Raw genomic sequence first — 13,150 nt, 5'->3', positions numbered from 1 at the left:
AATGCAGACATGTTCCTGTTTTTAGTTTTCTACATTCACCTTAGAATCTAGCTGTTTTTTTGGTTTTTTGTTACCTTTTCCTTTTAGCTATTATTTCCTATTTGTAAAAAAAAACAAAAACAAAAAAAAAACCTGTATTATGACTTTTTATAATTGTTTATTGTTGTTGCTGTTGTCCATTGTTGTCATCTTTCTTTGTTGAAATCAGGTCTCTTGTAAATGAGTCCTCGAGGCACAATGGGATTTACCTGTCTAAATAAAGGTTGATTGATATATGTGTGTATATATATTAGTATTATTTTTTTTTTCCAGGTAGTGTCTAATTGCAGTAACTATTGTCTCATACTGCTCGCAGCATCCCATTATATTGTTAAGTGACAAAGTTATTACCAAAGGACAATAGCCGCACCATGGCCAAGGTAATTAACAGTGAAATACACGCAAAAAAGATGCCAATAAATGCAACTGCCAGGAATGATGATTCAAAATTTCCAACAATTCTGTGCTGTTTAACTGCAATAAGCATGCTTTTCTATTATAAACTATGGTTTAATATATTGCCATGGTTATTTCCAATTACTGGCACAAGCTGTTCTGTATGTGAAACAAACTCACATACATGCAGTGCACACCAACACAGGGATGTGAGGTGTGCTGCTTTTTTCATGGTTGTATGGAAAGAAGAGCTAATTAGTGAGGATCCAGATGCTGTTTAGCTAATCCCTGCTCTGGAGGAAAGCCTACACACAGACATGCATATTAATGTGAGTAATCAAGCTTCCATAGTGCATAAATCAAAAACATGCATGTAAAAATCTTATTGAGAAGACAGACTGTACATTTTCAACCATACATATAAAACAACTTCACATTGCATGTGTTGATGTGTATTAGCATCTTTATTATTAACAGCTGTCTTGCTGAACTCTCATTAACAGTATTAGAAAAACTCAGGCTTACTGCCAAATGATGCAATCAACCCTGAAAGACTGAGTTGACCAGTGATACCCACTGGTAATCTCTGAAAGTGCTATTTTAGTTTCTGTCACCTCCGCTGCAGAACAATCTCATTTAACAGATGTTGGGGCTTTCTGTCCATCAAGTATTGTGGCTGCAATGGGCTAATTTAAATAGCACAAGGACCAACATTTTAATGTAAAACTTTTGTCACAGAATCATGAACTAAAAGGATAAAAGCTTACTAAGTCAGCCAAGGCACTTTGGGTGCTTTGCCACTGTCAACTCTTCTCGGCTCTTCACGACACAGCACCAGTTGAGCCTCCCACTGTCGGTATCCACCCCACTCAGTTCAGTTTATTGGACCACCTTGTTTGAGGTTTCAAGCAGGCTGCTCCGAGGTTACATTTTTAACGTAAGCAGACAGCAGCCATTGATTGGCCAGCAGAGCTACGTCTCTAGATGACCCTGAAAAACTACAAACTATATCTGAACCTCCACGTTCTCATCATGTTGACGGAGAGCACCACAAGAAATTAGAGCATTTACAGAGAGATATCAAAGATGATAGAGCAGCGTAGCACCTGGACTCATACACAAAGCCAAAAAGCTATCAAAATCCAAATTCAATTATAGGACCACAATGGGCAGAGTGGCTCAAACACAAAAAGAGCAGTTACATTCCCAAATGGAATTTATCAAATATGAAGAAACATTTAATGAGTGAAGGTGCAACAGTTAGGCTGGTGTGGACAATTTATTTATTATTTTTTTTCTCGTTGTCCACCGGTGAAGCCAGACGTGTCTCCCTGGGCTCCCCCACCCCGCTTCCCTGCTTGCACTCTTTCGTCCTGTGAACCCTTAAAAAGCCTCTCTTTTTTCTGCATACCTCCTAATTTGAAGGATCAGCTGGTCTTTCAACAAAATTTATCAACTTCTCTCGACAGGAGTCAGGGTAAGGAGGATCGTCTTACCTCGATGGAAGCAAATTGGATTCATGATGACAACAGTTTTTTTGCTGTTTGGCTGGTGAATTCTGGATAGTCTATAAATTTGTGTGGCTGTGTCGAAACTCGACAGTGCTCAGACTGAATTTGTGGAGCTGCAGCAGGTAGCTGGAGCAGCTGTTATCAGGACTGTGGGCTCTCTAGCAGCACACATGAAGAGGAAATAATCTTGGAGAAGCTGTGAGCTCGACTTTTGGCATAAAGGATCAATTTGGCTGTTTTGGAGTTCCATAAGAGGAATATATATCAGCGAGACTTTAAAAGGCAGAAAACAGCAATTCACGAGTTCTGCCTGACCCAAAACTGTGTCCTTGATGGCGGATATATAACTCCTCCTGGCATGTTTTGAAAATAACAAAGATGCTTTGTCTGTCTCCTCACCACTCCCTTCCCCAAGGCCATGGACATGTGACAGAGCCTCAACCAAGCTCATGATGAATAACACCTCTTACCTGGATAATGGCTGAGAGAGGGGTGCTCTGGACTATGTTACGACTTTCCCTTAAAAATTCAATGTCTTCACCGGCCTATATGTACATGTATAACGTCTATTTATGTGCTATGCTGTGGTAGTTTTTTTGATGCCTCAAATCGTCTGTCTAGGACACGGCGTGAGAGATCTTTTTTTATACCGTCTCTCCTCATGTTTTCTTCCCTTTTCTCATCTAAGCAAACTATTATTCTGAATAAGAATAAGAGGGCTGCACTTTTTATAGTAGCAGCTTCATGCACTCCGTCCATCTTTCGGACAACTGTATGTACATGTTCTCGTTGTAAAGCAAATGTTACTTCAAACATTTTCTGTCCATGTTGACATTTATGTTCCATAGAACTTTTGTGCTACATTAAAAAAACATCACGTTAGCTTTTTTGTCTTGCTTGTTGTTTTTGCTGTGACATACAGTATATCTTTGTGTATTGTATGTAATGTGTGTTTTAATTTAATATGTTCAGAGTTTTGTTGGATAAAAATATTCTTAATTCATTTTACTTACTCAAAGAAGCCACACGAGGACGAGAAGATTTTTAACCGGTTTTACTTGCAAGTGCAGATTTCACAACAGGTTACATGGATGTACAGAAGTTCTACTACATGCATGGAGCCCAGTCATGAGAATCTGCCACGGGCAGCGTGCAAGAATTGTTCTTACCGTTATCAGCTCCAGACTCACAGGCAGACACTGATGACCTCGGCCACCCAGCTGCACATGCAGGATCAAATCAGCTCCTCATTCAGCTCTCTCTGCGAGAGAACATACTCTCTGCTAACTCAAACATATGGTTCATGGACAGTTAACATTCTCATAGTAGTTTAAAAAAGCATCCATAAACCTTGACCAAAAATCCCCTGACAGGTTTGTCTTATTTTCTTTGTCTATTTAGCATTTTTTGTGTGTGTCTATTTTTCTGCTTAAACTGTATACATTTTTCTTTGTGAAATGACAATTATAAATTGGCCCTAAGATTGGTTTCCTTATTATAGCTGACAGTTAAAATGTTGGGACGTTTTGTGCTGAAAATATAATTTTAATACGAGACAAAAAAAAACTGCATGCAAGTTAGTATCATGTACTGCAATACCTGTACTAGACTACACATGGTTCTTTAATAAATATTTTCAGTAAATAAATTTATGTCATGCCTTGACACTGCATCGTTTCATCAGATGTTAAATAATCATAATATCTGCTTTAGGGTTAGAAGTGAGGCTTCTTCATGCAGAACTAGACATATTTGATGGTTTGTTTACTGTATTGTTAAAAAAGCACAATTCCATAAAGTTTAATGTAATTTATCAATATAAAATGAATATCTAAAATTTTCTAGATTATAGATATATAGGCTGACCTACTTAACTGAAGCCAGTATTTCCCTAGAGTTTTTAAAACATTCAGAATATGACGCTTTTTTCTCTCACATTGTACCTTTTCCTTCTGTCTCCTAGGAGTCTGAAATCTCGTTCTGTGAGAACACTGTTTTAATAAAACATTTGCCTAACAAATATTGGCTTTTTAAATCCCTTGTCAATCAAACCTTAGTAAATGTTTGAGAAGAGAAGGCGGAAGTCGACCTCGCACATTCCAATCAGAGTTTTAGGAACACCGACAGATGGTTTCCTCTCACTGGCTCATTCTCAGGGATTATAAAATAATTACTGTTGAGGCAACATACAAAGTTACACACATAATATGTCTTTCAAAAATCTTTGTCTTTCTAAATCTACTCAGCATGAGAATTTTAAAACATAAAAAAACATGGGTACTATACATAAAGTAAATATTACTGCAGTTCATTGCACACTGAGTGCCTTTTGTAATAGTCAAAATTATAGTGACACTGAATCAATAAAGATCAAGCTGAATTCAAAAATATTTGGAGTTGCACTTTAGACAAAAAATGCCTTGTACCAAACAACAAAAAATGGTCTGTCCAAGTTCGATCTGATTAAAAACTAATTGGGTGTTGATGGGACATGTAACATCAGATTAGGCCACAAAGGTCTCAGAATCCATTTATTCATTTTTTATATTTTATTAGGTGGTGGAGGCAACAGATCCAGGAGTCTCATCAGCACCACTCTCCAGCTCCTCCTTGGAGATCCTAAGGCATTCCCAGACCAGAGAGGATACATATATTCTCTAGTGAATTCTGGTTCTGCCTTGGGGTGTCTAACTACCAGAGCCGTATAGAGAGAGAGTTGTGACACTCCCATAGACTTCTATAGAAAGAATGGAATGTGGAAGTCATGTGGGTCATGCAGCCACAAATAGTTCCAAAAATCAGCGGTTCCAGCATTGAACGTAGTTCATTCTCTGTGTTTTGGAAGTGTTTTCTCCGGTAAATTGATGAAAATACGACATCTTTTTGCCATTGTGAAGCATTAGCTGACTGTTCTGTACCACAATTAATCAACATTAATACTTCATGTCACCAGTTTTAGTTAATTAAACATGTTAACTTGATAGTTGTGTTTTAACTGCAGCTAGCTCTTTGCCAACATGATGGGTTTAAACGGGTCTATTTCTGTATAATTCAGCATTTTAATATATCCATTACAGCTTGAATTTTGAAAGTTGATGATTTTCTAATTTTTGTGGAAATTCCAGTTACTGAACTCTCAACTAGAAAATATTTAGTCATTTTTCTGCAAGATTGATGTGGTTAATTTAGTTCAAGTCAACCCTTCGTCAAAGACTGCAATATAAATTGTGACATTATCATTAAAGAAAAAACGTGATCGTGGAGATGAGTTTTTTTTTTTTTTGTTGTTGTTTGTTTTGTTTTGTTTCAGGTAAACCAGAGGAGAATGACTTCAGCAGTGCTTTGCATGATGGGACAAATCCACCAGCGACAGCCTTAAAGGGTGAAGCCTATACGAAATAGAATTTTATTCTGTACCATCTTACTGGATACATAGTAAATAAAGTCATCAAACATTACATCATTCAAAATTTTGACACTCTGGAAAGAGAGACTTCAGTGACTTGAGTGTAGCTGGTGCGGTGAAATTATTCCAGGTGAAGAGAGAAGCTTAACTTTTAAAGCAACTGGTGGTGGATCCACGGACAAAATCCTCCTGAGTGAAATGCCGGCTACATACAAGTGCTCCCTGGCTTTATGCAGAAGTCGGGACCATCATCTCTTCTGATCGCTTGGATGCACTGCCTCCTTTGGTCTGGGTACGTTGTGAAAAGCATGGTAGGACAGATATGGTTGTTTTCTTGCCCGACAAGAACAGCCAGGAACTGAACAAAAGCAACCGCGCCGAGACTGAGCCATTTTTGTCACAGTCTAATGCTAACGCTATAGCCACCGGAGTTGTTTAACACAACATCCGCTTTAAAACCCGGAAGTGTGAAAAAGGTCTATAGAGATTCACTTTGGCTGCATGATGGATAAATGGTTAGCACCGGTGCCTCACTTCAATAAGGTCCTGGGTTCAATCCCCAGTTTGGACCTGAAGTCATTCTGTGTGGAGTTTGCATGTTCTACTCTTTTTTGCATGGGTTTTCACTAGGGATGGGGCCGATCCGATCCAGTATCCGTATCGGCCTCCGATACCAGCATAATTTACGTATCGGATTTTACCGATCCACCTGCCAATATTTCCTATCCATGATGCATGTTGGCTTTAAACTACGGAATGGATTTCCTGAACTGCAGCGTGTCTCATGAACCCAGAGTAATAATAAGACCCCCCTCAAATTTAGGAAATCCAGTTCAAAGTTTGCAGCCAGCTACAACGTGAGGACTGAGTTAGCAGCACTTTGGCTAACAGCTAACAAACTTTTCATCGAAACATGTCCGCTGTGTGGAAGTATTTTACACTAGAAACACCACAAAACAAGACAGCAACGTGCAATGTCTGCAGAGCCATAGCGCCACATTAAACCTCGGTAAAGTTAGTTTCACGTTGGACGTTCGAGCTCCGTGGCTTCAGCAGGGCGCTGCTCTTTGCTCAGCCGGAAAGAGGCGACTCAACCCCGTCCTGCCACGTCCAATCTGCCCTGCTCAGTCTGCCCGTCTCCGAGGAGGGACAGACTGCCCCAAATCAGGCTGCTTGCTTCGGATTAAGCAAGAAGAAGACATCGCTGAAACCACGGAGCTCAAATGTTTATCGAGAAGTTGCTAAACTTCATCATGATTCATGAATTCTAGAATTTTGTTCTAGAATTGCGCCGCTCGGGCTGGCTGCATGTTGGAGCAGCTCTGTTACTTTCATTCTGAGATTTTGCTTTTGGAAACTTTGATTCCTCTTTTTCTGGATGTGAATCACATTTTTTGGATGGTTGTTTCCTCTGGTGTCGGATGCTGTGCAGCTGGAAGGATTTTTACTGAAACTTTTTTAGTTTTGGGCATTTGTTATGATGTGTAACCATGGCAACAAGGCAGTTTTCTACAACCAGCAGCTGATTAACATCTTAAAAACTCAAATAATATCTCAACTACAGCACCAAATCTCAAATGAGTTGAAAGGATGTTCTGTGGACGCATTCACATCTTCCTGCGGCTGTGCTCGAGTGCCTGAACACTGAGATCCTGGAACTAGCAGGAAACACGGCTCACGACAGCGGAAGGACAGGATCGTCCCTCAGCACATACAGTTGGCTGTTCGCAGCGACAAGGAGCTCAGCAGGCTGCTGGGAGTAGTGGCCATCACTCTGGGAGGAGTTCTGCCCAGCATTAGGGCGAACCTACAGCCCGGGGGAACCGAGAGGCCAGCCGAGTCTGGGTGGACGGATCGGACGACATCTGCAGCCAGTTTCTTAGGATCCACTGTGGGATGGACCTTTACAAGAGATCCTTCCTGCCTACAGCCATCAGTATATGTAACATATCTTAATGAAATGAGGATAACGAGTTACAACAACAAATAATTTCCCTTTGTGATGAATAAAGTTTTTTTTTTGTTTTTTTTTTACCTACTCCTATCAGTTGTAGAAAACGAAGGATTTCACAGCTTGATACTTGCATCCAAGATATAGTTTACCCTCCAGGAGATATTTATCAGTACAACAGTAAACAATCATAAAAAAACATATGATTTGAAAATTATATTAAAAACAAAAACAGCTACATTATAAAGTGATGTAAAATACTAAAAACGGGAACATGTCTGTTGGTTTATGCCAGGTGTTTGAAGCTATTTAACATTTTATTTTATTTAATTCATTCATTTAAAAGAAACAAAATTAAAAAAAAAATGAAAAAGAAAACATTGAATGAAAAGAGTGCAGAAAGAAGAAAAATAATTATTATATCTGCCCCTTATTTAACAAAATATAAAATAACTTTAAACAGTCACTTAAAATTAATCACTTTAATATTCACTTTAAAGCTAGGAATAAAAAGAAACATGTTTTGTGTTAGCAGAATTTAATTCTAACTTTAAAACTTATCCAAAATTGGGCAGTTGCCGAATTGCCCATATGGTTAATCTGGCCTTGTTCAAGACAGAAGTGAAACTGGAACTCCTACAATCATATATGTCAGCCAGATCTTTGCCTGTCATTGTTCCTATGTTTCAAGTTACTTCCTTCAATCCTACACTCTGGACTTTCCTCTTCTTTCTCTGTCTTCTGGCATGTTTTCCTTCTCATGGACTTTGACTAACAGAAGCATAGTTCATAAATAAAAATCTTACCTTTTTATCATCAAGTTTTGATCTTGAAATCCCATACTTTTCAGTTGTGAATTGATAAAGCGCCCCAGATGGAAAGTTAAATGCCTTTGACTACAGAATAGAATGCCAGTAGCTTTTTATTTATTTATTATTATTTCTTTGTGTTTGTCATGTCCTGGATGGTGAAGAATGTACACCAGCATTCACTCTATTGTTTCCTGGTTTTTATTTTTTAACATGTATTTTTCAGTGTAATTACTTATTTATCATTTGTGCTTTTTTCCAATCATTTATTAAAGTGTTCGGTCCAGTCAGGCGATTGGTGCTTTGATGTATGGTTATGTAACTTTTATACATTTTATAATGTTTAATTTTGTTCACAATCAGTTATCTAAAATGACAATGAAATCTTTCCTGTTCCCCAAAACTGATTTCTTTAGATCTGCTTCATCTTACTGGCCTGTTTTGGTCAGTTTTTAGTTACAGATCTGTTACTTCAAGCTTTTGCTTGATACTTTTAATTTTAACTACTTTTTTTGCAACATTTTGCTATAGTTATAAATAGCCTTTTCCTATCCTGATGCATGCTCAATAATCCAGGTAGAAAAATCTAAAAAAGTTAAATCTGGTCCTCTGGACATTCAAAATAACAAAACAAAGCAAATCAACAAAAAAATGTAGAAACGTTTCGTCTCTCATCCGAGAGACTTCTTCAGTCTGAGGAGCTGTATTCAGCTCAGTCTCTTAAATAGCACCGTCTCAGGGTGGATCAACCAGTTTTGCTGCTGACAACCAAAACCAGCTGATCACATGCTCAAGAAGGACCATCAGCATAACAATGGATCATTAGCACACTGATGGCTGTTTACTGTTCACAGAGGGCTGAGTGATACTAGCAATCACAGCATTGTAAGAGGGGGACAGTTGAACCCGGAGGCCTCCACCCACAAGGCCATGGGGTTGTGGGGCCATGGTATGTCATCAGGTTTGGACCTGATGACATACCAGGGTGGTTGTAAGAGAATGCTTCCTGTTAAAAAAGCTTTCTCATAGTCCCCTTAGCTCAATGTGTAAACCTTGACTGGGGGTCATCTGTAGTTTATATATTCTTCCCATGCATGTGAAGGTATAACCTGAAACCATGATACATACTGTAACCCACTCATGAACATCACTGTACCGTTTTCCACTCTAATCTCTCCTGACCCAAATACACCCACCAGTCTATTATGGGTTAAATTGTATGCATTTCTCTGTTTTCCTTTTTTATCTATTGCTTTATTAATCTGTCCTGCATATGTGATCCTATTATGAAAAGACTTGATTTGACTTGGCTCTGATTTGATTAAATGGGTTTTCATCATCGTAATGGTCAGTTGAGTAATTAAAGAGTTCAGAGGGGATGTTTATGCCTGTTCCTGCTGTCTTCACCACCATACATTATTTTACAGAAAAATATGTGTCTTTTAATGTGCTATGTGTGTGTGTGTGTGTGTGGGGGGGGGGGGGTGTATTAGGTATTCTTTTTTAATTTTTTTGTTTTACTTCTAGAAGTACTCTAACTGAAAAACTAATCTGGCACAAATTCAAAATGCATGAGACAAAATGTTAATATGTGTTCTGTAGTAAGTACAACATACTGTCTGATATATAAATACCAACATAGATGCATTTCACCCAAACATATTGGCATTTATTTTCTCACAGGCTGGCTCTAAGATGACATTAGGGATGTCACACATTGTGTTTTGTTTAAATACATTTAATGAAAAAAGTGGAAAAAGCACAGATCTTAATCTACAAATCATTATGCATGTTATGTTTAAATAAGTGAAAAGTGTTTGGTTGAGTAAATGAGTGCAGGAAACAAAACAAATAAGAAAATCTAAACTGCCGTCTGGCTCAAGGGCTGCCAATCAAAGGAAAGAGAGAGATTAGAAATGAGTTGCAGATCTAATTTAGACCTCTGACTGCAACCTGCCCAGTTGTATTCTGCTCCATCACAGTGACCTGGGGGGAAAGAAACAGATGGGGAAAACAGGAACACTGACCATTACTTTAGACCTTTTTTGATTAAAAAAAAAAAAAAAAGAGCCATTTCTTCCCTTCACTCATTAAATAAAATGTATCCAGAGCTGCAAACCCTGCTGCTGTGATTATCAACTTGTGGCCATTTTTATTTTTTTTCCCCTAGCCATTATAAAACTTAAAAACATTTAGCAAGTTTCAAAATGTATTGATATTTTCCATTTTAGGAACAAAAAAAAAAAAAAAAAGAATATACTAATGAAAAGAGGGTCAAAATTAAAGGTTAAAGCAGTTTAGTTAGGTTAGGTTTAACCAATTTGTCACATGAATGACAACCTCAGCTGGAGCAACACCACCACCAGCCTGATCAAGAAAGCTCATCAGAGACTCTACTTCCTCAGACGGCTGAGGCGAGCTGGTCTGGGAAGCTCAGTCCTCACCTCCTTCTACAGGTGTGCAGTGGAGAGCATCCTGTGCTCCAGCATCAACGTGTGACACGGAGGCTGCACAGCTGCAGAAAGAAAAGCTTTACAGAGAGTGGTGAAGGCTGCACAGAAGACTGTTGGAGTCAGCCTCCCCACCATCACAAACATTTACATATCTAGACTTGATAATGTCGGCCACATTATCTACCCCGCGAGTTCACGGTGACTTTCATCTCTGTCATTTACATTCCTCCGGACGCTAATGCTAATGAATCACTGCATGAGCTACATGATATCATCAGCTCACTGCAGAACAAACACCCCGAGGCTTTTTACGTTGTAGCCGGAGACTTTAACCACGTGAATCTAAAGGACTTTCTCCCAAGCTTTTATCAACATGTAGCGATTCCAACACGTGGAGACCACACGCTGGACCGTGTTTACACGAACGTAAAAGATGCATACAAAGCCGAACCCCGCCCCCACCTAGGACTGTCAGACCACATCTCAATCTTCCTGGCTCCTGCTTACATGCCCCCCGAGACGCTCCAGACCGGTACAAAAGAAAATTAAATGCTGGATCCAGGACAGTGGCCCCATACTGAGAGATTGTTTTGACCGAACAGACTGGCAGGTTTTCAGAGAAGCTGCTGAAAATGGAGGTTCGCTTGATCTTGACCAATACACATCCTCAGTTCTGGGTTACATTAGTACATGTACTGACACCGTCTCCACTATCAGAAATGTTAAAAGCTACCCAAACAGAAAACCTTGGCTGAATGCAGAGGTGTGTACCCTGCTGGAAGCCAGGAACACTGCCTTCAGGTCTGGAAACTCAGAGGAGCTGAGTAGGACAAGAAAAGAGCTGGTTGCTGGTATTAAGAGGGCCAAGGCCACATATGCAAAGAGGATTCAGGGTCAATTCATCTCACAAGACCCTCGGAGCATGTGGAGGGGCATTAAGTGCATAACAGATTATAAAGGAAGGAGCGAACAATGCCCCAAAGACCCATCTCTGCCTGATGCCCTCAACAAGTTCTATGCGTGCTTTGAAGACCCGAACAGACCACCCAGCACCAGACTCACCTCACCACCGGATGAAGAGCATCTCAGCGTGACCTCAGCCGAAGTAAGGAGTACCTTCAGGAGGACTAATCCGCACAAGGCAACTGGCCCAGACAACATCCCCGGAAAAGTGTTGAAGGAATGTGCTGATCAGCTCTGTGAGGTGCTGGCAGACATCTTTAACACCTCACTTACCCTGGAGACAGTTCCCACCTGCCTGAAGACTGCCACCATCATCCCAGTCCCAAAAAGCTCTACAGTGACTGGTCTGAATGACTATTGGCCAGTTGCCCTCACCCCGATAGTCGCTAAATGCTTCGAAAAACTGGTCATGACTCACATCAAAACAACAATCAACATCAACGAGGACCCTCATCAGTATGCATACCATGAGAACCGATCAACAGAGGATGCCATCTCCTCTGTGGTCCACACTGTGCTCAACCACCTGGAGCAGAAAAACTCTTACGTCTATATGCTCTTTGTGGACTTCACATCCGCCTTCAACACCATGATCCCCCAAACCCTGATGGACAAACTATCCACACTAGGACTAAGCCCCTCCATTTGCAACTGGGTACTAGACTTTTTAACAAACAGACCACAGTTAGTGAGGCTCCACAACTTCTCCACCTCCACCATAACCCTCAGCACTGGCTCTCCTCAGGGATGTGTGTTGAGCCCCCTCCTGTTTACTCTGCTCACGTATGATTGTGCAGCTACCCATCCAGGCTGTCACATTGTAAAGTTTGCAGATGATACAGCGATGGTGGGATGCATCACAAACAATGATGAGTCCAGCTACAGGCAAGAGGTGGAACACCTGTAGAGCTGGTGCAAAGAGAATAACCTTCACATCAATGTGAAGAAGACAAAGGAGATGATTGTGGACTTCAGAAGGAACAAAAACATCTACACCTCCCTGAACATAAGAGGATCTGCGGTGGAAGTGGTTTCCAGCTACAAGTACTTGGGTGTACACATGAATGACAACCTCAGCTGGAGCAACAACACCACCAGCCTGATCAAGAAAGCTCATCAGAGACTCTACTTCCTCAGACGGCTGAGGCGAGCTGGTCTGGGAAGCTCAATCCTCACCTCCTTCTACAGGTGTGCAGTGGAGAGCATCCTGTGCTCCAGCATCAACGTATGGCATGGAGGCTGCACAGCTGCAGAAAGAAAAGCTTTGCAGAGAGTGGTGAAGGCTGCACAGAAATCTGTCGGAATCAGCCTCCCCACCATCACAGACCTCCAGATGCAGGAAGAGGGCCACCTGCATCATGAAGGACCCCACTCACCCAGCACACACACTTTTTGCCCCACTCCCCTCAGGAAGGAGGTTAAGGAGCATTAAGTGTTGAACCACTAGACTGAGGAACAGCTTCTACCCTGAGGCTGTTAGACTCATGAATATCTAACTAGAATAATCACTGTGAAAAACCATATCATGTTGCTGCTGATCTGTTTCAATGTTGATGTGTTCATGCGTGCACATCTGCTCACAGACTCATGTTCATGTTTGTGCTGATGTTCAATGTTTTATG

Source organism: Nematolebias whitei, chromosome 4 (assembly GCF_014905685.2).
Source record: "Nematolebias whitei isolate Nwh7 chromosome 4, NemWhi1, whole genome shotgun sequence".
Lineage (NCBI taxonomy): Eukaryota > Metazoa > Chordata > Actinopteri > Cyprinodontiformes > Rivulidae > Nematolebias > Nematolebias whitei.
The sequence above is the reverse complement of the archived record's forward strand: the minus strand, read 5'-3'. Positions refer to the sequence as shown.